We start from the raw sequence: 25053 nt of genomic DNA on the forward strand, positions 1-25053 counted from the left end.
CCCACCAGTAAGACCCAGAACCAGAACAAACCAGAGTAAGACCCAAAACCAGTACACACCAGTAAGACCCAGAACCAGAACAAACCAGAGTAAGACCCAGAACCAGATTAAGACCCAGAACCAGGATGCACCAGTAAGACCCAGAACCAGGATGCACCAGTAAGACCCAGACCCAGAACACGCCAGTAAGACCCAGAACCAGGATGCACCAGTATGACTCAGAACCAGGATGCACCAGTATGATCCAGAACCAGAACGCACCAGGATGATCCAGAACCAGAACCCACCAGTATGACCCAGAACCAGAACCCACCAGTATGATCCAGAACCAGAACCCACCAGTATGATCCAGAACCAGGACGCACCAGTATGATCCAGAACCAGAACCCACCAGTATGATCCAGAACCAGAACCCACCAGTGTGATCCAGAACCAGGACGCACCAGTATGACCCAGAACCAGGACGCAGCAGTATGACATGATTTATTCGATGGTTCTGATTGGTTCTGCTTCCCGCTGCAGTTCTTATCGCTGACCAGCAGAGGGCAGCAGAGACTCACACTTTAACCATTCAGGACGTTAAAAACAACACTTTTAATGCTGCAACGTTTTTCTGCAGATTTAAGACGATAAATCAAGAATAAAACTCACAACGGAGATAATTAAATTCTGTTCAAAAGATTCTGATAGATAAAAAAATAAAATTAAACCAAATGAGGTTCGGTCGGACCAAAGTCAGAATCGGATGAGAAGATATTGGTTATTGATGAGTCCCCAGCTGACCCACAGAGACACATATTTGTGTAAAGTCACGGAGACGAGAAGATTCCTGCTGCTGCTCCGGGTTGTTTTTCTTTTAATGGTTGCTGTGTTTTGTTTGTTTGCTGCTAATTTTCTAATTAAAGATGCTAATTTTACCTCCAGCAAGAGTTTCTCATTTGCATTTCTGCAGCAGAAACAGCTCTGATCGGTGTTTAACAGCGAGAAGAGACACAAACTGAAAACGAATGAAGGAAATGAGCGGAAAATTCAGAACAAAACAAATTCCAGGTTTTAGTTTCACTCAATCCGAAAAAACGAATTTCTCACAGTTCAAATCTGTTGATGAGGCGATGCAGATTAATCTGCTCTGCCTTAAAAATAATATTTTTAACCGTTTGAAAGCGAAATCAACATACCGGTGATTAAAAGATTTTTGTATCTGAAAACATGAACACTGAAAATTACATTTCAAAATGCAAACACAGAACAATATTCAAAAACACTTGGAAGAGAAAAATGTAAATCGTCAAAATTATTATTACATTCTCATCTTCCTGTTGTGTTCTCATCTTCCTCTTGTATTCTCATCTTCCTCTTGTATTATCATCTTCCTGTTGTGTTCTCATCTTCCTCTTGTATTCTCATCTTCCTCTTGTATTATCATCTTCCTGTTGTGTTCTCATCTTCCTCTTGTATTCTCATCTTCCTCTTGTATTATCATCTTCCTGTTGTGTTCTCATCTTCCTCTTGTATTATCATCTTCCTGTTGTGTTCTCATCTTCCTCTTGTATTATCATCTTACTCTTGTGTTCTCATCTTCCTCTTGTATTATCATCTTCCTGTTGTGTTCTCATCTTCCTCTTGTATTATCATCTTACTCTTGTGTTCTCATCTTCCTCTTGTATTCTCATCTTCCTCTTGTATTCTCATCTTCTCATTGTGTTCTGCCTCGATGAAGACGCCTCCTCCTCCTCTCCACAGTAAGTGTTGATCTGACCCTCACAAGTGTTATTTGTTTAAAGCAGAGCTAATCCTCGATTGTCACACTCCCATAATCCCGCCAGCGGCCTTCCCGTCCAAACCGCCTCCCCCTCCGCCTCGCTGGTCGACGGGCGGCGAGCAGAAATCTCCACGACGACCACTCCAACATGAACCGAATGTCTGACAGGATAATTACAGCCGCCACTCGTTCACCGCTCGGCTCTCATCCTCATCCTCATCCTCATGTTCCGACCAAATATGGACACCTGTGAAGGTGAAGGAAGGAGGAAGAGGAGGGTCTTCTAATACGATAACAGATTGATCCATCTGCTGGATTTAATAGAAGCTGATTTTATTAGACGGGGAATGAACTTCCTGCTGAACTCGTTCGCTCACTTTGAAACCAAATGAAAGAAATAAAAAGTCCAAACAGGTTTATGGTTGTCGTGTTGAACCCGAAGTCTTTTATTGTGAAAGGAAAAGAACAAAAACCCGATTAACACAACCGACCATCAACATTTTAGTGAGGTCAGGAAGAGGGCGTCGCCAACGAGCCGCTTTTTAATTATAATTTAAAGCTTGTTTTCATTTCACTTTTTTTTTAAATTAACATTTGTGAGCAGTTAAAGTCACGAGAGGCCAAACATCGACATTTTAAAATCTAAAACCTTTAATTCAATCTGGTTTAAGGGTTTAACTTTCCAATGTGAATTTATCGTAACATTTTACTGCTGCTATTTGTTCTCTTTATTTTTTTTATTGCTGTGAAATTGTCACATTTGTTTCATCCATTATTTAATTATTCGCTTTTCTCCTTCTTGTTTCTTCACTCAAAGCTAGAGCTATCAATAAAGTTTGATTTGAATCACTGAAAGAAAACCTGGGAATGACATCACACACACACACACGCACGCACACGCACGCACACACACACACACGCAGACACACACACACTTCCATGTTTGTGTTTTTATTGTTGTATTTATCATCTCGGGACCGTGAACCCGAGCCTGGCGACGCCCTCTGGACAACCACCGAGGGATGGATGGGGGGGGGGGGGGGACTGGAACCCCTCTCCCATGCTGTTGCCCCGGGATACCCTGTCCCGTCTGCCCCGTCCCGCCTCAGGACTCGTTTTAATAGCGATGAGGAACGTGGGCCGGGGCGGCGCGCTTTTCATCGTCGTCTTCTGGAGAACTTGTGATGTCATCTCATTCGACCAATCAGCAGAGCCACAGAGCGGCGGGACGCGGGAAGGCGGTCGGCCTGCCTCACCTGATGTCGGATGAACGGAGGGATGAAAGACGACGAGTCGTTCACGCATAATGCACGGACGCTCACATCCAAGCGTTTAGCAGCTCTCAGCTCCGATCCGAGCTTCCAGTCGTGAGTTCTGACGAGCCCACTGGGCCGCCCCCCCCCCCGCCCCCCCAGAGGAAAACTATTAAGAAGCAGGCCGCCAATTAAGCGCAGAGATCAAGCGCCTCCTCTGCCCCCCCCCCCCCCCCCGAGGAGGTCTCTCCACCGGGCCTTTGATCAAAGCAACGCCCCAGGAAGGAGCCGCGGCGCCGGCCCAAAGCGGAGCGACGCTGGCCTCCCTGGCTCCTCCTCCAGCGCCGCGTCCCGGAAACCACCAACGCCATCATTGAACACACGAAGAAGAAGCAGCGAGCAGAAAGCCAACTTCCGCCTCCTCTTCTGTGCTCCTCCTCTGTGCTCCTGCTCTGTGCTCCTCCTTTGTGCTCCTCCTTTGTGCTCCTCCTCTGTGCTCCTGCTCCTGCTCCGGAGCGGAATGCTAATGAACATTTTTATTCATGGCCTCCTCCTGATCTCCTCCTGTTCTCGGGGAGGATCAGGGCCGCCTTGTGACTCCCGTGTCGCGCTTTGCCTTCTTGATGATGTCAGGAGGAGTCAGGTAGGAGCAGCGTTAGCCTGCAGGGCTACGTCGGCGCCGTGACGCCCGAGTGTGCTAATCCGCCCCGACGGCTCCTGGTGCTCCGACCTCCTGCGTTCCCGTCCGGGACCGGAGCGCAGCCTTTGATTTGCGCTCCCCTTGTGACAGCGCCTCCTGACAGCTCCTCGTCACATGACACTCGTCTCCTTTTGTGGGACGTTTTGCAACAATTAGCATAAATATTTCATCTCTTCTCACCCCGGTGCCGAAACGGGATCCGGCGCTGCCGGGAAGCCTTTGTAAAGCGTGCGTTTCCCGCCATTAACATACGAGGATGACGCGGCGGCGGCGGCAAACAGCCGAACACGTGCGCGCTTTGTGGCGCCTTTGAACCTATTTGGGAGCTCGGCGCTCCCGCGGCCCGAATCCAAACCTCCTGCCAGACAAACTTTGCACATTATTTATTTCACACCGACTTATTTACATTCCAGACGGGAAGTCGAGCGAAGGAAGCGCCGTTCCCGGATGCGGCGCCGACAATCCGACAACTTTCAGGTAAGTCGTTCAGGAAACTCGCGGAGGAGCCGTTTTAAACTAACTTTTATTTCACTCCGCAGATAATGAAGGAGCAGCGGCGTTCCGAGGCCGCGTCACGCCGCCGCGCCTGCGGCTAAATTAAATATATACTCACATCGGATTTCAAAGGCGCTCGCGCTGGAAGATTCTACTTAAGCTGGAGGAAGAGCATCATTAAAATGAAACGGAGGATTTGAGCGCCGCCGCCGCCGCCGCCGCCGCCGCCGCCGGCGACCGTTCGGCACTTCAAAACAAACGGCAGGGGCAGCGCCGGAGTCGCGGCGCTCCTTCCCCGTCTGATGTTGTTCGTCGTGCGGGGGATGATTAGCTTCCCCAGACGGGACGTAAAATCAAACCCGGCGCAGCGAGCAGCGCAGCAGGGATTCGGCTAACGACGGAAACCAATGAGGCCGTCAGATTGTGGCTAATCATCCAATCAGATCACACACCTGACGGCTCGTCCCGCCTCCTTCGTCGCATCCGTCAACGGCGGCACGCTCCCTCTACGCCACCAGGGGGCAGCGAAGAGTCGAGCGCTGGTCAGTCACGCTATTAAACGCAGCGTCATACGGATGGAGGGGTTCGGGTTACACTGCCCCCCAGTGGTTTCTGCCAGTATAGCACCGTAGCGGTTCTGGTCACACTCACCGCTGAACAGAACCGGCCTGTAGAGGGCAGCGCTACACCAGAGGGCGTCCCGGAAACATGGCCGCCACCGGAGTGTGATCTGTTGGGGCAACAGGAAGTCCATCAATGATGACTCATCAGTTAATGTTAGCATTCAGCCACAGCTAGCATCAGCATTCGTTTAACTTTATACACGCCAAGTAAACATATATAATAATAATTTATGACAATTATTGATATTATATATTTTCTAATTATTATTTCTGTGATGTATAAACGGAAGTAATCTGTGTGATGATACTTCCTGATTGGTTAGCCAATGAAAACACAGGAGGGGCGTCACACTTAACAAGCCATGAGCTAAAGCAGCTAACGTTAGCGCTAAACCCTTTCTACACTAAATAAAATGCGCTGCGTTTTTTCCCCTTAAATAAATATGTTATGAGATGTGACTGCTGTTGCCGGGGCGACGCTGATCGTCTCAAACAATCCCCTTTAGTTCCCACCAAAAACAACATTTTCCTCAAGGTTCTGATGGTGTCATCAGTTGTCGGGCGGACCGAACGGCATCATCCGTCACTAACAAAGCCTCGCCTGAATGGACTCAGTCAGCCGTGTCCTCCGTCGCCAGTTCATACATCACCCACTTAATAAACCTCATTTACACCCCCCCCCCCCCCCCCCCCGCCGCCGGGTGACCACGAGACCCAGCCCACCTCCAGGCCGGGGGGGGGGGGGGGGGGGTTAATGCAGGGTCCAGCGTGAATCAAACAGGTAAACAGGAAGACGATGCGAGACAACAAACAGAGGGCGGGGCGTAAACGCACCTGAGACCCCGGAGGTGTGATCGATCCTCCCGGTCCATCTCCAGCCGGTCCTGCTGAGAGATCTCGTCTCTGCTCCACTCTGAGCCGGCGCCAATGAGTTATTATTACATCCTGAGAATATGCAAATGAGAGCCGCTCGACGGCGTGCTTTTGATGGAGGGACACAAATCACAACGCGACACTTTTTTAATTTTCCTGATGAATGTAACGCCTCGGAAAGACGAAGGATTGATGACGGGCTGTAATGAACTCTTTAGCACGCGGGCCGAGGCGCCGCTGGGTCATCCTGGTACCGCTGGATCGTCCTGGTACCGCTGGGTCATTCTGGGTCGTCCTGGTACCGCTGGATCGTCCTGGTACCGCTGGGTCATTCTGGGTCGTCCTGGTACCGCTGGGTCTTCCTGGGCCGTCCTGGGTCGTCCTGGTACCGCTGGGTCGTCTTGGGTCGTCCTGGTACCGCTGGGTCGTCCTGGTACCGCTGGGTCGTCCTGGTACCGCTGGGTCGTCCTGGGTCGTCCTGGTACCGCTGGGTCGTCTTGGGTCGTCCTGGTACCGCTGGGTCGTCCTGGTACCGCTGGGTCGTCCTGGTACCGCTGGGTCGTCCTGGGTCGTCCTGGTACCGCTGGGTCGTCCTGGTACCGGTCCACCAGAGCCTTTACAGCAGAAGTGGAAGACTTTATGACATCATAATGTAAATCCAGCGTTTCAACAACAACGGGTTCCGTCAGCGGGCCGGGCCGGATCAGGCTCCCGGGCCGGGTCTCCGGCTCTGGACTGAAACAGATTTTGTTTCCAGAGCAAATGACATCACTAGAGAGTTGATGACATCATCAGAGCTTTGGTGCTTTGATGTTTCCTGAATGTTTTCTTTTGTAGAAACCTTCAGTCGGCCTCTGCGCTGCTCAGAGTGTGTGCGTGTGTGTGTGTGTGTGTGCGTGTGTGTGTGTGTGCGTGTGTGTGTGTGTGTGCGTGTGTGTGTGTGTGCGTGTGTGTGTGTGTGTGTGCGTGTGTGTGCGTGTGTGTGTGTGTGTGTGTGTCGTTTTGACACAGTAATGGCCTCCATTCATTATAAGGCCAGTTGATTTTCATTTACTCTCTCAGCTCCAACAATTAAAGGGAGCAGCTGAGGAGGGGGGGGGACACACACGCGCCCAGAGGTCGCCCACCACTTTAAGTGATAAATTAAATACCAGGACTCCTCCTCCTCCTCCTCCTGGAGACTCAGACCCGGGACTCAGACCTGGACTCAGACCTGGACTCAGACCTGGACTCAGTCCGGTATCAGTGAAGGAGACTGGATTTACAGACCCGTACCAGATTCTGTTCATTAACGTTCATCATTATTATTGCTTAAAAAGTGGAGGAAATAAACTCTAAACAACATGAGACTCATGGTCTCATGTTGTCCTCATCGTCTCATATTGTCCTGTCTCATGTTGTCCTCATCGTCTCATGTTGTACCGATTGTCTCACGCTCTTGTCCCTTTCTACCCTCGTGTCCCTGTTGCCTCACGGTTTCATCGTGCCACCATCTTGTTTCCTGCTTCCTGTCCCTGGTTCAGTTTGACATCTCTCACGTCTCATATCATCCTGTCTTCCGGCTTTCCTCTTCTCTCCATTCTCTCATTCTCTCATACGTTTCCTCTGTTGCCACCATCATTATCTCGTCTGGTCTTTTGTCCCCCTCTTTTGTCTCCTTCTCTTCGTCCGTCCGTCCCCTCGTGTAAATCTCTGTGGAGGGAGTCTACGTCCGGCGGGGGACCCGTCCACAACAAAACACATATTAGCATTAGCGAGCAAACGAACACATTAGAGCGTAGTTCGTGTGATGGGACGGACGGCGCGGGACGATTAGTCATCCGGCGGGGGGACAAACACAATTACAGCGCAGAAGAAGAGAAAACTCCTGACCTCTGCATCTCAGCTCCATTTAAGTGTTTGATGTCCCGTTGAATTAGCATCACAGTGTGAAAGACAAAGCTAATGGGAACGGGCCCCGCTGCTGATTGGACCCGATATAATTAGAATAATATCACGTCCGGCGCTAATAACAAGGACAGGAAATAAATAACGGGACGTCAGTTAATAGCCGGCGTGCTAAAGCGTCGCCGTTTGAAATGTGCCGAGGCCAGCGCTTCTTCCCGTTTGCTCATGGGCCGCTGATCGCCGAAGGATCCGCCGCCGCTTCCTCATCGGGATTATTCATCTTGATAAATACGTAAAGACAGAATAAATGATGGCTGTTTTTCAGGTTTTACCGGCTCATTCTTCACTGCTGGGTCCACAGATATGAGTTTAGCTCCCGACAGGAAGGGAGACGTCGCTTTCTAATCGTTTCTCTCCCGAGGAGGATATTATTTGTCATTTCTGGGAAATGATCAGGAAATGGCAGCGTCGGAACCCGATCGTCGACTCGCACACGTTTCATTAGCAGGACTTATTCTAAACGTCCACGCAATTATCCCGTTTCTGATTAAAAGTCACGGAAGAATAAGGAACGGCGTTTATTTCATTTAACTGGTTCAAAGAGGAAAATAAGATCTCCGCGTTCTCGACGTCTCCTTTAAGCCCGAGTGCAGGTTAAAATTAACAACTTACATTTGTGATAACTGGAGCGTTCCAAAGATCAAAACAAACCGCTGGAGGGAGAAATGTTTATTTTCTACGGTTTGTTTGAGGAAACACTTGACGTTTAGATTCATTCATTATCTTATTAAATCTTAAAATAATTTTTAATTATACTAAAAAGCATCTGTTGTGTTTTCTTGCATCTCTATTTTTGACCTAAAAATGATGCAGATTTTAAATATTAAGTTTATTAAGCATTTTTTTAATATTTGCTTCTAAAACATTTATTGATTGGAAGCTCCACCCCCTTTTAAACACTGTTAAATGGGACTCAGCCATAAAAATGTGTGTGTGTGTGTGTGTGTGTGTGTGTGCGTGTGCGTGAAGGCGGATTTGTTTAGTTCAACAGTTTTCAGGTAATTAATCATTTTATTCTTTAATGTTTGAATCTGTCCAACAGTCGAAACGCATCTATTTATTTATTTGTCTTGTGTCCTCATGCTATTACGTTTATTTACGTTAAACCATTTATTTAATGGTTTTGTTTTGATGTTTACTTTTGTGTTACTTTTTAATATTGTGTTCATTTGCTACAAAAATAAATGTTATTATTATTATTAATAAAAATGTGTTGATTCTGTGAAATCCTTAAAAACAGGAGATTTAGAGGGAAACTGAAAGTAATTGGACGTAAAACTGAAAATTCTGCTTCTTGGATATTTTCTCTCTGAAAGGAAATTGAAGGAGTTGATGAGCTGGATCGGTGCTTTTATTTTGAAGGAGTCTTCCAGGTGATAAAACTCATTATTGTCACTTCCTGCGGCGCCTGAAACGGAGAACGAGCCGCTGAACATCCAAATATTACCACAGGGCGTCAGGACTGATGGAGCGCCGGGCGCCATCCATTGGGGGAGGGGGGGGGGGGGGTCCGGGACTCCATTACTCTAAACCCACGCCTGCTTCCTGATCTAATACGCGTGTGATCAATCAACGGGCCGCATTCTGATCACAGCGTAATGGATTAGGAGGAGTGGAGGATGATAACTCCTCTCTGGGATGAATCCGGGCCTCGGCGGTGATGAGGAGGAGCCCCGCCCCCCCGGGTCAATGACTTCCGGTTAATAATATTCCTGTGGAGGCGGACATCTTGAATTGTTCCGCTCGGTGCCGGCTTCGCCTGAATTAACCCCCGTCCTTCAGAGACGCCCCGACGGGGTTTATCCAGCGCTCCTCCTCAGCGTGACCGCATGCATTCAGCCTCCTGATGGGGGGGGGGGGGGGGGGGCGCCATGTTTCAAAATGGAGGTGCTCCGGGCCGGGCCAGGCCGGGCCAGGCCGGGCCAGGCCGGGCTTCCCTGATTGGACAGTTCATTAACTGTAAATTACGATGACATAAAAGTAAGAGCAACATGAAAGGCGGGGCGGGGACTGTTCTTCACACGTGGGGGGGGGGGGTCACAGACCTGTTGTAATTATTCCCTAATCTGCGACTTCGAGCATCACCTGAACGTTCCGTCTCCACGGTAACACCTGCTCCTGAATCAGCTGGTTGGATGATAAGGACGCGTCTTTGGCGGCGCCCGGCTCCGCCCTGATGCCGAGCGGGAGCAGCAGCATCCCATGTTTAATTCACGGCCCGCCGCGTCCCTCCGGTTGCACCGCCCCGGGCGGAGTTTATTTCTGCTTTGTACTCCTGCTTGAAGCCAGTTGTTGACAACTCTTGAGCGTGTCGAACTATCACCGCTAATAATTGCTTAAGGAGCTGGAACTTTCTGCAAATGTTGGTTCCATCACACTCCTCTTCCTCCTCCTCCTCCTCCTCCTCCTCTTCGCTCCTGGAAGTCTCAGATGAATGTTTTATTTCGACTCTCATCTCTCAACGTTCCTCTTGTAACTCAAAGGTGGGATGAAAGGAATAATGCAGCCCGGCCGCCTCCTCTTCCTCGGAGAGCGGCTTTTATTCTTCGTCGTGTTCGGCGGGAACAAACTGTCGAGAGCGCCTCCTTCCCTCCTTCCCTCCCTCCTTCCTTCCTTTTTTTTTTTTGATTAGTTCGCTTTCTTCTCTGGCTGCTTGCTCTTGACCCCAGAATCCTAAAGAGGCTCCTTCTTCTTCTGTGGTGGAGTCGGGAATAATAATGTTATGCTGAGGAAGATGAATCGGAGCGAGCGCCGACCCCGGGGCGGAATCCACCTCTGTCTTTGGGTCAACGCCGTTTCTGTTCAGATCGTGACGCCGCCACTCAACTGGAGCCGCCAGCTGATTAATCCCGATTAGACGGGCTGTCACTTTCCTGTGTGTGTGTGTGTGTGTGTGTGCGTGTGTGTGTGCGTGTGCATGTGTGTGCGTGTGTCTCTGAGGAGGAACAGGAAAGAGGATTCCTCCACTCTGACTGTGGAATAATGAGTCTCTCCGTCACCTGACGGCGAAGGCGTCGAGCGAGGAACACCTGAGACGCATGAACCTCGTCATGCAGCTTCATTAAAGACATTCTGGATCCAGATCAACACCAGGATCTAATGGACTGATCCTTGGACCCGGTCCTGAGGTCTAGCCTGGACCAGGTCCCGAGTTCTAGCCTGGACCAGGTCCTGAGGTCTAAACTGGACCAGGTTCTGAGGTCTAGCCTGGACCAGGTCCTGAGGTCTAACCTGGACCAGGTCCTGAGTTCTAGCCTGGACCAGGTCCCGAGGTCTAAACTGGACCAGGTCCTGAGGTCTAAACTGGACCAGGTCCTGAGTTCTAGCCTGGACCAGGTCCCGAGGTCTAAACTGGACCAGGTCCTGAGGTCTAAACTGGACCAGGTCCCGAGGTCTAAACTGGACCAGGTCCTGAGTTCTAGCCTGGACCAGGTCCCGAGGTCTAAACTGGACCAGGTCCTGAGTTCTAGCCTGGACCAGGTCCCGAGGTCTAAACTGGACCAGGTCCTGAGGTCTAAACTGGACCAGGTCCCGAGGTCTAAACTGGACCAGGTCCCGAGGTCTAAACTGGACCAGGTCCTGAGGTCTAGCCTGGACCAGGTCCCGAGGTCTAAACTGGACCAGGTCCCGTTCATCATTTTATTTCCTGTGTCGTCAGTTTCCCGTTTTGAACTGAATCCGTCTGATGTTCCGATGAACCGGTTCCTGATGAACCGGTTCCCGATGAACCGGTTCCCGATGAACCGGATCCGGTGAACCGCTGGTGAACATCGGTGGTTTCGTGTCCCCTGTGAACCGAGCCGCACTCAGCCGATCCCGTTGGAACCATTAGGCGGGTTCGAGTCCACCTTAAGGAGCGATGTGGCGCTGACTTCATCACTGAGAACAAACAGCGCTTTAGGAAACGGGGCGGCGCCTCTGATGAATCCACCTCGCCGTCCAAACGCCTCGTTCCGGCGCCGCTGGCCCGCCGTTATGGCCGCCGTCATCAGATTAATAACCTCCGCTCTGGACCGGTGCGGCGATTCAGCCACGGGTTAATTAAACATTTACATATAGATGCCCGACTATCTATTGTAGCGGGAGATAATTTATACCATCAATATGCACTTTAATCAGCAGCGGCGGGGGGGCGGTCGGGGGGGCGTGTTAGCGTGTTAGCGTGCGCCGTGCTAATTGGCGCCACGCTGGCTCCTGTTTTGGAGCTCGGAGACAAACGGAGTTGGAACTCTCACTGTTTCCTCTCTAATGTGCTCCTTTCTTCGTCTCCGTCTTCCTTATCAGCGCCCCCCCCCCCCCCCCCCCGCCCTGACAGGACTCTCTCCATCCCCTCCGTGGCCCCCGAATGAACCAAAACACCTGATTTTACACATTAAATGTCCCTAATTTGTTCATTAAATCCAGTTGAATTCTCCATTAGAGAGCGCCGGATCGGTCCACGCCTGGATCCAGGAAGGAGAAGGAGGTGCAAAGGAGGTGATCGGGGTTATTAATGATCATAGGAGGTTATTAATGATCATTAATGGCTTATTAACTCAGACATATTTATTCAGGTTCTTGAGTTTGATTTTATTTGTCTCTGATTGGACGCTCTGATGATTGCCCAACATGGTCAACACGATGCCTGTTAGCATCGTGATTATTAGCATGTAAGCTACCGTCAGCTCCAAAGAGAAGGCGGCCCCTTTAGGGTCGCCTCCCGGAGGTGTCGCCATCCCAGCATACAGCTCACATGACAAGCTAGTAGCATTTAGGAGCTAATTCAGAGGCATAGCTCCGCCCACTGAGCATCGATTGGTTCGTGAGCGTCCCCGAGCCGCTTCCTGGATCTGCTCCAGGTGCAGGGCGGCGTTTACGCGTGTGAACAGGTGCAGCTCGAGGCTCCTTCCCTCCTGGTTGGAGCGGCCCGAGGACAGAAGCTGATTGGATGAGAAGGGTGAAGGGGGTGTCTCCCAGGACCTCTCTTCTTCTCCTCCTCCTCCTTTCATCTCTTCCTGTCTTCCTTTAGTTCTCATCAAAATGAACCGATGAAGAAACGGATACAACGAGGCTCCTCGCTGCTCCTCTGCTGGGACCCAAAACTAATCGCCGTCGCCACCGGTGGGAGGAGCCAGCGCCTCCATCGCCACCGGTGGGAGGAGCCAGCGCCGCCATCGCCACCGGTGGGAGGAGCCAGCGCCTCCGCTCAGGCCAGCCAGGCGGTCTGTCCAGTAAACCGCCTCAGACGCTAAACTGCTTGAGAAGCTGCTTCCTGTTAATTGATGGCGCTCCGCAGATATTTAATGTAGCGTGTGGCGGCGCTGATGGGCCTTTAGACGGGTCCTAATGGGTTTTGTGTCCTTTGTTTTCTTAGCAGAGCCGACAGCAGCGCTGACCTCAGGAGCGTTTACAGGAAGACGTCCTCGGGTACTCCGGAGACGTCCGCGGGTACTCCGGAGACGTCCTCGGGTACCCACAGGGACATCCTCGGGTACTCCGGAGACGTCCTCGGGTACTCACAGGGACGTCCTCGGGTACTCCGGAGACGTCCTCGGGTACTCCGGAGACGTCCTCGGGTACTCCGGGGACGTCCTCGGGTACCCACGGGGACGTCCTCGGGTACTCCGGAGACGTCCTCGGGTACCCACAGGGACGTCCTCGGGTACTCCGGAGACGCCGCTTCCACTCCTCCAAGTCACTTTATTTCCTCGTCAGACTCGTGAATGAATCACAAACAACAATAATAACAAATGTGCTTTAAAAGAATGTTTACGTCAATAATTAAAGAGGCTTCGTTCTGTTTCCTGATTGGTCCAGTGTGGCTGTTGGAGGTGATGCTGGTTTATGTTGGTTATTACTGCTCTGATGTGTTATTACTGCTCTGTTGTGTTATTACTGCTCTGATGTGTTATTACTGCTCTGATGTGTTATTACTGCTCTGTTGTGTTATTACTGCTCTGATGTGTTATTACTGCTCTGTTGTGTTATTAGTGCTCTGTTGTGTTATTACTGCTCTGATGTGTTATTACTGCTCTGGTGTGTTATTACTGCTCTGTTGTGTTATTACTGCTCTGTTGTGTTCTTACTGCTCTGATGTGTTATTACTGCTCTGATGTGTTCTTACTGCTCTGACGTGTTATTAGTGCTCTGTTGTGTTCTTACTGCTCTGATGTGTTATTAGTGCTCTGATGTGTTCTTACTGCTCTGATGTGTTATTACTGCTCTGATGTGTTCTTACTGCTCTGATGTGTTATTAGTGCTCTGTTGTGTTATTAGTGCTCTGATGTGTTCTTACTGCTCTGATGTGTTCTTACTGCTCTGATGTGTTATTACTGCTCTGATGTGTTATTACTGCTCTGTTGTGTTATTACTGCTCTGTTGTGTTATTAGTGCTCTGTTGTGTTCTTACTGCTCTGTTGTGTTCTTACTGCTCTGATGTGTTATTGCTGCTCTGATGTGTTATTGCTGCTCTGTTGTGTTATTACTGCTTTGATGTGTTATTACTGCTCTATTGTGTTATTAGTGCTCTATTGTATTATTTCTGCTCTGTTGTATTATTACTGCTCTGTTGTATTATTACTGCCCTGTTGTGTTATTACTGCTCTATTGTGTAATTACTGCCCTGTTGTGTTATTACTACGCAAATGCTCACAACACTTTTTCTCTGTTTAATAAATAACAGATAAAATCAGTCGTTCTTGGAACTTTACGTGATGAAATAGATTTGAACAATGACGTGTTTTTTTTGTTTCCCTGATAATAAACGGATAATTTCCCAGGATTCCGTCTGTCTGTCACGGATGAGGCGGCGGCTCTAAGCAGACCATCTTCATCTGTTCTGCATGCTAAGCAGCCCCCCCCCCCCCCCCAGATTGTTATAAATGCTGTTTATGGGCCTGCTATGACAACTGTGAAGGACACGGAGGATTTATCACAGGATTATCTCCTCCAGCGATGAGTCCGCGGGACGGGGCTGGAAATGACCCTGTGGGGCAATAAAAGGAGGAGCTGCTCCTCCGGGGCAATAAGGAGGTGGTTTTATGATTAATAATAATAATAGTAACACAGACAGACTTGCTTTCATTCGGGCATGTTTGTTTTTGTCTGTTTTACTGTTAAGATGTGAAATAAAATCAAGGATTTATTTCCCGAGCTGTTTCAGCCAATCACAGCCAACGATAGCAAAAATTCAACTCGCATCCGTCCTGTGTTATCGACGGATTTATCTGTTATCTATTTATTTTAAACAAAAATCTTTGTAATCTGTGTCGAGAATAATTAACCGTTTCTGGAGGAATAAAAATAAATAAAACTAAAATATTACAAAAAGGTTCAAACCTATTGGTTTCTAATATTCAGGATGATTGAACGTTTACGTGTTCTTTATTTCTCTCACATGAACAAGAGAAGTCATCAATAAATACATTTATTATAATCATTAGGGATGATTATCATTGTGTTTATATTTAGAATTATTTTTATTATTATCTGTTTGGAGTCATTTTGAATGGAAAGAAATATTGTTCTATAATAATAATAATACTGAAGAAATTCAGGCCTCAACTTTCTTCCTGTTTAAGCCCCTCCCACTACGGCTGCAGATCAAAGTGTCCTGAATAATTCCGCCTTTACTCACTGATAAAAATGTATTTCAGGAATCCGATCACTGATGGAGGTGCAGTTACTCCTCTCTCCTCACGAGGATCCTGGCCCCACCCCTCCTCTCAGGACGGGTCGGCAGGAGGTGGTTAACCATGGTAACCACAGCAACCACTGCAAACAGAGAAACAGCACAGATCGAAGGGTTAACGCTGATGACATAACCAACCAATCACAGACGAGTGTTTGTCGGCGCTAAATAACGCCCCCATGGCGTTAGCGCTAACAGCTAACAGCGCTAACGGTGTGGATACAGGGAAAGTAGGTCAGGAAACCGTCTTCAGATGTCCCCAATTTTAACGAGCCACCAGAACCGTCCCGTGTCTGATCGGTATCTCCAGCATATGGCGTTAGGAAGGCGTGGCCCTGCGGCCCCCGTCCCGGGAGCCTCGGGGTGTCAGTTTAGAGCGTTGCCACTACAAAGACTCCCTCTGTTAAGATGTAAACACCAGAACCTGCCAGGACCTCGGGTCAGAACCGCCTCCATGACAGCCAGAATTTCACCGCCAGCGGCTCGATAGGCTGCTTCGCCATCATCATCCTCAGGAAGACAACAGAACCTCATGAAATACACAGAACGTCTTCAAGAACCCACTGTGGACCTCCTTAGAACCTGGTTCTCCTCACACGTCCCGGGTCACCTCAGCCTTCCACTGACACCCCCCCCCCAACATGGACATGGGTTCTATCACAACATCATGCAGCGGGACACAAACAACGCATGAAGGATTAAATAGCCCCCCCCCCCCCCCCCACGCGACCCCCCCGGATGCAGAACTAATCCCTCAAATTGTTAAACTCCCTTTAAATATTTAATGAGCACAAAGAGGACCCGACTGGGTGTCGTGTACTGAACAGACTCCGCCTCCACTGAAGATGCTGATGATGATGGGGGGGGGGGGGCTCTGCAGAGGGGCCACCGTCCCACCAGAGAGCCTCAAAACCTCCATCAGGAAACTCCAGCAGAACCTCCACCTTCACCAGAACTTCATTTTCGTCCGCTTATAATTCGCAGGTGAGTTTTAACCAATCGGGCGCGTCTCACCTGCACCTGCAGGTTTATGGTCCCTGGTGGACCCCCCTCCCTGAGGAGGAGGCTGATGAAATGTCTGTCCTGATGCCCCCCCCCCCCCCCCGCAGCGTGGGCGGTCCATCTTACTTTGGCGTTCGGGGCGTCCTGTCGCACGCCTCCTGCTTTACCGGCGACACGGCAACCTTCTAGTGCCTCAGAGATTGGGCTGTTATCAAAATGGCGGCGGCGTGTCCCGCCCCTCTGTGACGGCGGGACACATTTTATGCTAATCTGAGGCCTTGTTCACATCAGCGGCTTTTCCTGCTCCGTTACATCAGGAAGGTCAGAGTTCCTGCCAGCTTTAAAGACGGATCGGGAGGCGCCGGCCGGGCCTGTTTATTTCAACCCGCCGGTCAGCCAGACGCCACGGAGGCGGGACAGACGGCGTGTCTGGTAGAGCGTGTGGGAGGAGCCAAAGAAATGTAATCAGGATGTAAAGACAGAACCTGAAGCATCTGTTTTTCAACGAATCAGTGAACGCGGATGGTTCCAGACTCCTCCCACAAACTGGGTCCACTTCAGTTCACTGCTGTTTACACTGGGACGTCCAGCAGCGCTCGGTACTTTTGACCCGGAACACAAAAAGGGGGCGTGTCCATTGTGAGGACACACTCAGCAGCCCTTTACACTCATGCTTGAAATTTGTTGGAAGTCCTCGAGGGTAAAAACGTCCAGAAAGAAAAGACAACCCCCCCCCCCCCCCCCCCCCCCCGAAGCAAGCCAGGAAGAAGAATTACCCCGGCATGAAGGACACGCAGCGAGTTTCTGTGTGGTCCTCTCAGTCGCCGGGCGACACGGCGGGGAAGCTGTCAGCCGGCTGGGGGGGGGAGGAGGGCGAGGCATTCTTCAGCACTGACACCCCTCATTGAGAGTCGGGGGGGGGCAGCCGTGAAATAAAAGCTGCAAAGAGGCCGGAGAGAGAAGAAGAAGAGGCGGCGGTAGTTTATGTTGTCGGAACAAAACGCGAGTCCCACTCGTGGAAGGCGTGATTGAACCGCTCTTTGTGCGCCGCTGAATGGCTGGAGGGGGCGCTGTTAGTTTTACTGATTTTAACTGTGAGGCGAGGAGGAGCCGAGACCACGTCCCCGGGGGGGGGCCCTCAGAGACCTGGCTCCGACCCCCTCAGAGCTTCATTCCATCATTCCATCACGTATGAGCAGGAGAGTCGCCGGTTCGCCACTTCCTGTCACCGGTTCTCCACTTCCTGGTTTAGACGCCAAGATCAACCAACGACACACGAAGGCGCTAGATGTTAGCTAGTTATTAGGGGAGCTATAGCCATTAGCTAAGCTAACGATGCTAGCTCGACCCGAAACACTGACAACTGTCGCTGTCCTGTCGACACAAACCGATTTGAGTTTGATCGTGTTACGCAAATATTCGCCCTTCTTGATCAATATATCAATAAACAATAAGTCAGTGATCAATATGAAACCGGAGCAGCCGAGAGACGTTCAAGTGCTCCAACAGGCCTCGTGTCAATTACACTTCAAAAAGTCATTAGGAGCCGCAAACGCAGCGTTTCAATGCAAACGGAGACAATTAAAAGAGCCTCAGGAGGAACACAAAGCCTCCTCTCCTCCCTCCGCTCTGCCTTTCAGCCTGCAGGAGCCCCAACCACCAGGACCCCCCCGCCCCCCAGCAGAATAAAAGCAGCCTGAATGGGACCTAATCTCCTCCTTGTACACGTGAATGGGGATGTGTGCGGCCTCCGGTCGTCCTCCCGCCCGATGAAAAGCCTGCAGGTGCAGGACAGCAGCTCGGATGGAAGACAGACAGAAGGGGACGGGACTCTGAGGGTGCCTCCTCCGGGCCGCCGCCCACAAACCCACCGACCCCTGGACCCAGGTCCGGGAGAACACTGAGCCTGGTCCCCTCCGGCTGCTCTCTCTCTAAATTAGCCTCCTACCTGTAGAGGGCAGTGAAGAGTCAACAGACGCTCTGTTTCGTCTGTCACAAAACATTCACAGATATGTTTTGAAGCGGAGCATAGATGCGCCTGCAGGGCGGCAGCCCCCCCCCTCTGATTGATCGCTCACCTGCGAGGGACCCCTGACCTGCTGACCCCCCGGCATACCCAGGTGTTAGCGCCGCCGCCGCACAAACAGCCTTCACGGGCGCCCGGAGCTGATTGGTGCTGCTGCTGGCTGACTGATCCCTCTATCTATGACCTGATTGGACCGCTTCATCAGGTTTCACTCTAGATTTCAGGAGGCGGACCCGGTCTAACTTTTAAAACATCAACAGGAGGTGACCTGCCAGTGGCGGTAGCGGCTAACGCGCTGAACCGCTTCTAACTCACAACCAAATCACCGTCGCGGTTGAAGATCAATGGCTGTACAATAACGACAATAAGCTACGAGCTCAGGTTACGATGGGCCAATCAGCTCAGAGCATCCTCTAACCACACCGGCACGTCGCAATCAATTTATTCGCCATCGTCAGTGACAGGATTCACAGACTAGGAATGTCCGTGCAACACGTAACATAAAATAACAACAACAACAAACAATACAATTAAAAACTTCGGCGCTATGCTAGGGATCAAAGCTAAGCTAAGCTAAAGCATCCCTGCTGAGACTCGTCGCTCGTTTCCCCTTCGGCGCCGTCAGGCAGATCACCAAGAACACAATCTGTCGCCGTGCCGACCGGCTGGCAGCATCTGAATAAATCATCTGTCTCAGCTAGAGGTGAATCTGTTTGATTTCATGTGTGACCCAAATACCACAACAACCCCCCCCCCCCCCCCCCCCACACACACACACACAAACACAAACCCCCATATCTGAATGTAAATCACGTTTTAAACATTTAGGGGCGGGGGGGGGGGGGGGGGGGGGGGGTGTTTCTCAGAATCTGTAGATGTCTGTGAATTTAATCTATTTATTATTTACATTTCTTCTTTGGGCAATGATACATTGAGGAACAAACATATTCGCTAAACAGAACCGCTAGCTAACCTGACCCCATCAGCTCTAGCTCTGCTAAACTGAACCGCTAGCTAACCTGACCCCATCAGCTCTAGCTGCTAAACTGAACCGCTAGCTAACCTGACCCCATCAGCTCTAGCTCTGCTAAACTGAACCGCTAGCTAACCTGACCCCATCAGCTCTAGCTGCTAAACTGAACCGCTAGCTAACCTGACCCCATCAGCTCTAGCTGCTAAACTGAACCACTAGCTAACCTGACCCCATCAGCTCTCGCTGCTAAACTGAACCGCTAGCTAACCTGACCCCATCAGCTCTAGCTGCTAAACTGAACCGCTAGCTAACCTGACCCCATCAGCTCTAGCTGCTAAACTGAACCGCTAGCTAGCCTGACCCCATCAGCTCTCCCTGCTAAACTGAACCGCTAGCTAACCTGACCCCATCAGCTCTAGCTCTGCTAAACTGAACCGCTAGCTAACCTGACCCCATCAGTTCTCGCTGCTAAACTGAACCGCTAGCTAACCTGACCCCATCAGTTCTCGCTGCTAATCAGAACCGCTAGCTAACCTGACCCCATCAGTTCTCGCTGCTAAACTGAACCGCTAGCTAACCTGACCCCATCAGCTCTCCCTGCTAAACTGAACCGCTAACTAACCTGACCCCATCAGCTCTCCCTGCTAAACTGAACCGCTAGCTAACCTGACCCCATCAGCTCTCCCTGCTAAACTGAACCGCTAGCTAACCTGACCCCATCAGCTCTCCCTGCTAAACTGAACCGCTAGCTAACCTGACTCCAGGGCCGTGGTCACGTTGATGACATCTGCTCCAGGTGGAGGCGGACCTAACGCTCAGCTGCCTCTTCATCAGGTTGATCTGTTAGATGCTCAGCAGGATCCTCTGCCATGTATTTGTGAGAGGAAGGGGGAGGAAGAGGAGGAGGGAGGCTGCTGAGGAAGACGCTGCCTGGGCGGGGGGGTTACTGCCAATAAATTAGTGTCATTTACTTTTCACACGCCCACTAACTAACCTCCCACTCCTCCCCCACCCTGCATCTCTAAATGGTTTGTGGCATGCATCTCCGCCCTCCCATCATGCACCTGTGCATGATGAAAAGGCGGGCAGCGCTCCCTGCAGCCGTCAGGTGGGTTCAGCGCCACCGTAAATGTCAGGTGAACTCCTGAACTCGCATAAAACCTGTGAGACATCTGCAGATCAGACAGAACGCTGCAAAACGTAAAGGCCAGAGTCAAAGAGCAGGCGAGGCGCGACCCGCCGTCCACCTGAACCGGCGCCACGGACCAGAAAAGATCAACAAAACATAAACCTTCACCGTTTGAGGACCTTTTAAAAACAGGGGAAACCGATTACTCTGCTTAACTCGTTGGCTTCTGATTGGTTCAAGCACCAACAGCAAAAGGAGGTGAAACCTGTTTCAGAATCAGGAGGTGAAGCAGCTCCTCCAGAGGAATGTCAGGTGAGGTTGTTAATTTACGGCCCAGTCAGGAATCTTATCTGCAGCGATCAACCATAAACCGACACCTAAGAACGACACTTCAAAGAGGCCGCGGCGTCAAAAACCAGCCGGCGCTCCGAGGAGGCGTCGTAGATTAATGTAGGGAGGAAAGCACGCTTCAATTATATAATATATCATATAATTATATACTATCTGTGTCAAGTATGATAATGAATTATCAAACAACCATTAACAATAAAAAACGTTTTCAAACTATAAACTAAAAACTGCCTTCACATTTTAACACGCACTATAATTATACGGCTTTCAAATTCGTTACAGCACACATGCAAACTAGCATGTAGCATGTAGCCACGTGTTTGAAAAGAGGGAGGGGCTTTCGTTATATGAGGCTAGCATACACATAGCGTTAGCTGATGATATTGATTTTCACCTTGTTTCTGGTTGTTTGGATGATAAACGTTCCGGACGCTTCCTGTTTAAGTGATACGCTAGCTAGTTCTGTCTGACAGCGCTAACATTGCGCCGCGTTCTCCGTTGTCTTTAGCTTGAAATGTTGGACCGTTTCTGTCGTTTTCTTTGGACTCCTTCCTCCTTTTCTCCATCTTTATCCGTGCTCCTCGCCGCCACACTGGACTGCGTTTCCCACGGACACGCCCGGGCGGCTTCCCCTCTCGTCTTCGCTTAAGTTCCGGGCGATACGCGCCGGCGGTTTATGGGTGCTTTTAATACGCAACACTAATTACACAAATCATCGAGGCAACAAAATTGAATTCTAAGCTTTTTCTAATCCAATTAGTCGATTTAATCGATGAATCGTTCCAGCCCTAATTCTCCACCCTGAGCATGTTCGGAGCAGCGTCCCGACTGGACTGTTTACCTGTGTGGACCTGGACTGTGGGGGTTCAACCCGCCTGTTGACTAAAGCTTCCTATTGATCACACAGATCAATTCATTTAACGACAAGCGGGAGAGTTAAAGTGATCTGATTGATTGATGACATGAATCCTGATTGTTTAATGAATTACACTCTTCTAATGTAATCTGATTACTGGTCCAGACTACATTCCTGCCCGGTCCTTCCTGTGCGCCTCCTGCTGAGTTGCGCTCCTCTTTCTCTGTGTTTCATCAGCAGATGAATCGCATTCATCAACATAAACAAGCCACTCTGGCATGCGGCCGCTGTGGGCGGGGCTCTGGGTGTCATCATCATCATCGCCATCATCATGTTCTTCTTCTGTGCTTCTACTCCTCCGTGTGATCTCTCTCCGCAGAGCCGCTAAAGAAGCTGTTAATTAGCGAGAGGTTCAGGGACACCTCGCTGTCACGCCTCTCCTGAAGCCTCTAATTAATGAACGCAAACGCCAGCGAGGGGCCCGTGATTAATTACAGCCCGGCGGAAGGCGAGCGGGAGGCCGCCGCCGCCGCCGTGCAACGCCCAGCTGATATTCAGCTTTAATTGTTTGTGGTATTTCACAACGGAATCAAGTCCTGTCCGTTTTCACTCGACTGGAACTGCAGGATGACATCAAGTCGTCAAAGAGATGCTATATAGTCTCTGTAGCATCCACTGTAGCATCTACTGTAGCATCTAGTATCTACTGCAGCATCTAGTATCTACTGAAGCAGTACTGTAGCATCTAACATCTACTGTAGCATCTAGCATATACTGTAACATCTAACATCCACTGTAGTATCCAACATCTACTGAAGCAGTACTGTAGCATCTAGCATCTACTGTAGCAACTACTGTAGCATCGCACATCTACTGTAGCATCTAGCATCTATTGTAGCATCTAACATCTACTGTAGCATCTAGCATCTACTGTAGCATCTAGCATATACTGTAGCATCTAGTATCTACTGTAGCATTTAACATCTACTGTAGCATCTAGCATCTACTGTAGCATCTAACATCTACTGTAGCATCTAGCATCTACTGTAGCATCTAGTATCTACTGTAGCATTTAACATCTACTGTAGCATCTAGCATCTACTGTAGCATCTAACATCTACTGTAGCATCTAGCATATACTGTAGCATCTAGTATCTACTGTAGCATTTAACATCTACTGTAGCATCTAGCATCTACTGTAGCATCTAACATCTACTGTAGCATCTAGCATCTACTGTAGCATCTAACATCTACTGTAGCATCTAGCATCTACTGTAGCATCTAGCATATACTGTAGCATCTACTGTAGCATCTAACATCTACTGTATAATCTACTGATAGCATCCATTGCATGTGACACTAACAACACTTAGCAGCTACTAGCATTTAGCTTGGTGACTACAGAAGTGCTAATGTTAGCTTCAGAGCAGGCTGCATACATGCTAACATTAACTTAGGCACAGATAAATTTTACAAGATCCAGATGCTTCCAGCATACTGGTACTAATAGTACTCAGTGGTACCAGTGTATTTGTAGTACTAGTATTACACGCCGGTACTCAACCCTACTACAGCGTATCGTTTCTATGGCGATTACATTTCAGGTGTTCTCCAGTTTTAGAACGCTGCTCTCGTTAAAGTAAAGAACTGATGTAAAGAAATACTTCTTTAGAGAGTTGGGATAAGAGGAGGATGACCTCCTCCTCCTCCTCCTCCTCCTCCTCCTCCTCCTCCAGTACTTCACTATCCTGCTCCGTCTACTTTAAACTCAGTAAATATTTGGATGTTGAGTATTTTCTTTTTCCCTGAGCAAGAATGTCAACATTAGAGCGTCCCTCCCTAAATGTCATTGGTTTCACTTGTGTGTGGTCACAGCGCTCCAGAGGGTGTGTGTGTGTGTGTGTGTGTGTGTGTGTGCGTGTGTGTGTGTGCTCACACATTTTTATGGTAACAGTCTCCGTCTCTCGGCAACACACTCAAAGACCTACACACACTGAAGGCACACAATGTGAGTCACCAGGGAAGTGTTAACCGGCTAATCCCTTACGGCTGCCCAGACGCCGCCTGCGGTTAATTCAGCTCCCCACAAACCAGCCAGTGTTTACACACCAGACCTTCATCACTGAGGACGAGGGCCGCGCTCTTCATCCACACCATCTGATGGCAGCAGGTGTGAGAGGGCCGCATGCTAACACACATGCTAATGGCAGAACATGCAGTTCCGCCTCTTCTTTCAAACAAACAGTTTATGATTTACGACATCTGAATTAATACGTTATAAATATGTTATAAATATATTGAATAGAGCCAATCACCAAATATTTATTAGATCTAAAAATCAAGTTCATTTATATTATGACATCTGTAAAATGAGAACAGATCTAAATGATAATAATAATCATCATAAAGTCAGAAAAGCCCGGATGTTTCTCCAGGTCTGGAGCGTTTTGGGTCTCTTCTTTACGTTAAAGAAGCTGAGAAAATACGAGACATGAAGTTCATGCGAAGTTAAAGACGAGAAGCAATAGTCTAATGAAGAGGGTGAAGAGATCAATGCATATTATTAAATAATCAATAATAATCAATAGATTCTGTTGACATCATTCAAAATAATTCAGAGCAACAAAGAAATAATTATAATTATTATTAATTTCATTCCAACATTTTCTGGTCTAAATGGAGCAGAATTGTGTTTTTGATCTGTTAGCTGGGAGGTGAACGAACCCTCTGTCTAATAAAACATCTACGGATGCTGTTCGGTTCTGATAACAGACACAGATGAAACCCAGGATGAGCCAGAGACCGGAGCAGAACCGGAGTCCAATATAAAGAATAATGTAACAGCTGTTCTGCTGCTTCTTTCATCTTCTAAATCACATTTGGAGATTCATTCAAATCAAAAGTTTCATTGAACTTTGAATTTTGACATTTCTTTTTTTTATTCTTCTGTATTTTGTTCCATTTTCATTTCATATTTTAGTTTCTTACTAACGTATTTACTTACGTATTTCTAAATATCCTTATATTTATCCTTAACAACGGTGAAATATTACAGATACTAAATTTAAAAAGTGAATTAGGATGCTGAGGAAGAATAATTATTTAAATGCTGTTTTTAAATGGGTATTATTTTTATGGTTAAGTTTCTATATAATTAATTTCTTCTGTTTTGCTGCAGGAAATTGTTTTACGTCACGGATTAGAAGCAGAAAATGTTGTTCCTTTTAAAATATATATTCAGTTTGAGATTTTCAACCATCTTTTAATGATTTAAAAGTGAGATAAATTAATATTCCTTTTAATGTCGGCACTGATTCAGAGTCAGGTGGAGCAGAACTAATAGTATTTATTATCTGTGGTTCAGATTTAATCAGATTAAACTATAGTTAAAATG

At 48.9% G+C, this 25053-nt stretch overlaps 1 long non-coding RNA gene across 1 annotated transcript in view; it reads right to left on the reverse strand.

Moving 5' to 3' along the window:
• Positions 1-6076: 6076 nt before the first annotated feature.
• The window catches only part of LOC137898526 (uncharacterized), a 33984-nt gene continuing 15007 nt past the window's right edge, over positions 6077-25053 (reverse strand). The window contains exons 2-3 of the long non-coding RNA XR_011105605.1: positions 15269-15405; positions 6077-6320 (exon numbers count right to left, since the gene is read on the reverse strand). This is a non-coding gene — a long non-coding RNA (uncharacterized lncRNA). The remainder of the gene's footprint in view (positions 6321-15268; positions 15406-25053) is intronic.

Source organism: Brachionichthys hirsutus, chromosome 1 (genome assembly GCF_040956055.1).
Source record: "Brachionichthys hirsutus isolate HB-005 chromosome 1, CSIRO-AGI_Bhir_v1, whole genome shotgun sequence".
In the NCBI taxonomy this organism is placed as follows: Eukaryota; Metazoa; Chordata; class Actinopteri; order Lophiiformes; family Brachionichthyidae; genus Brachionichthys; species Brachionichthys hirsutus.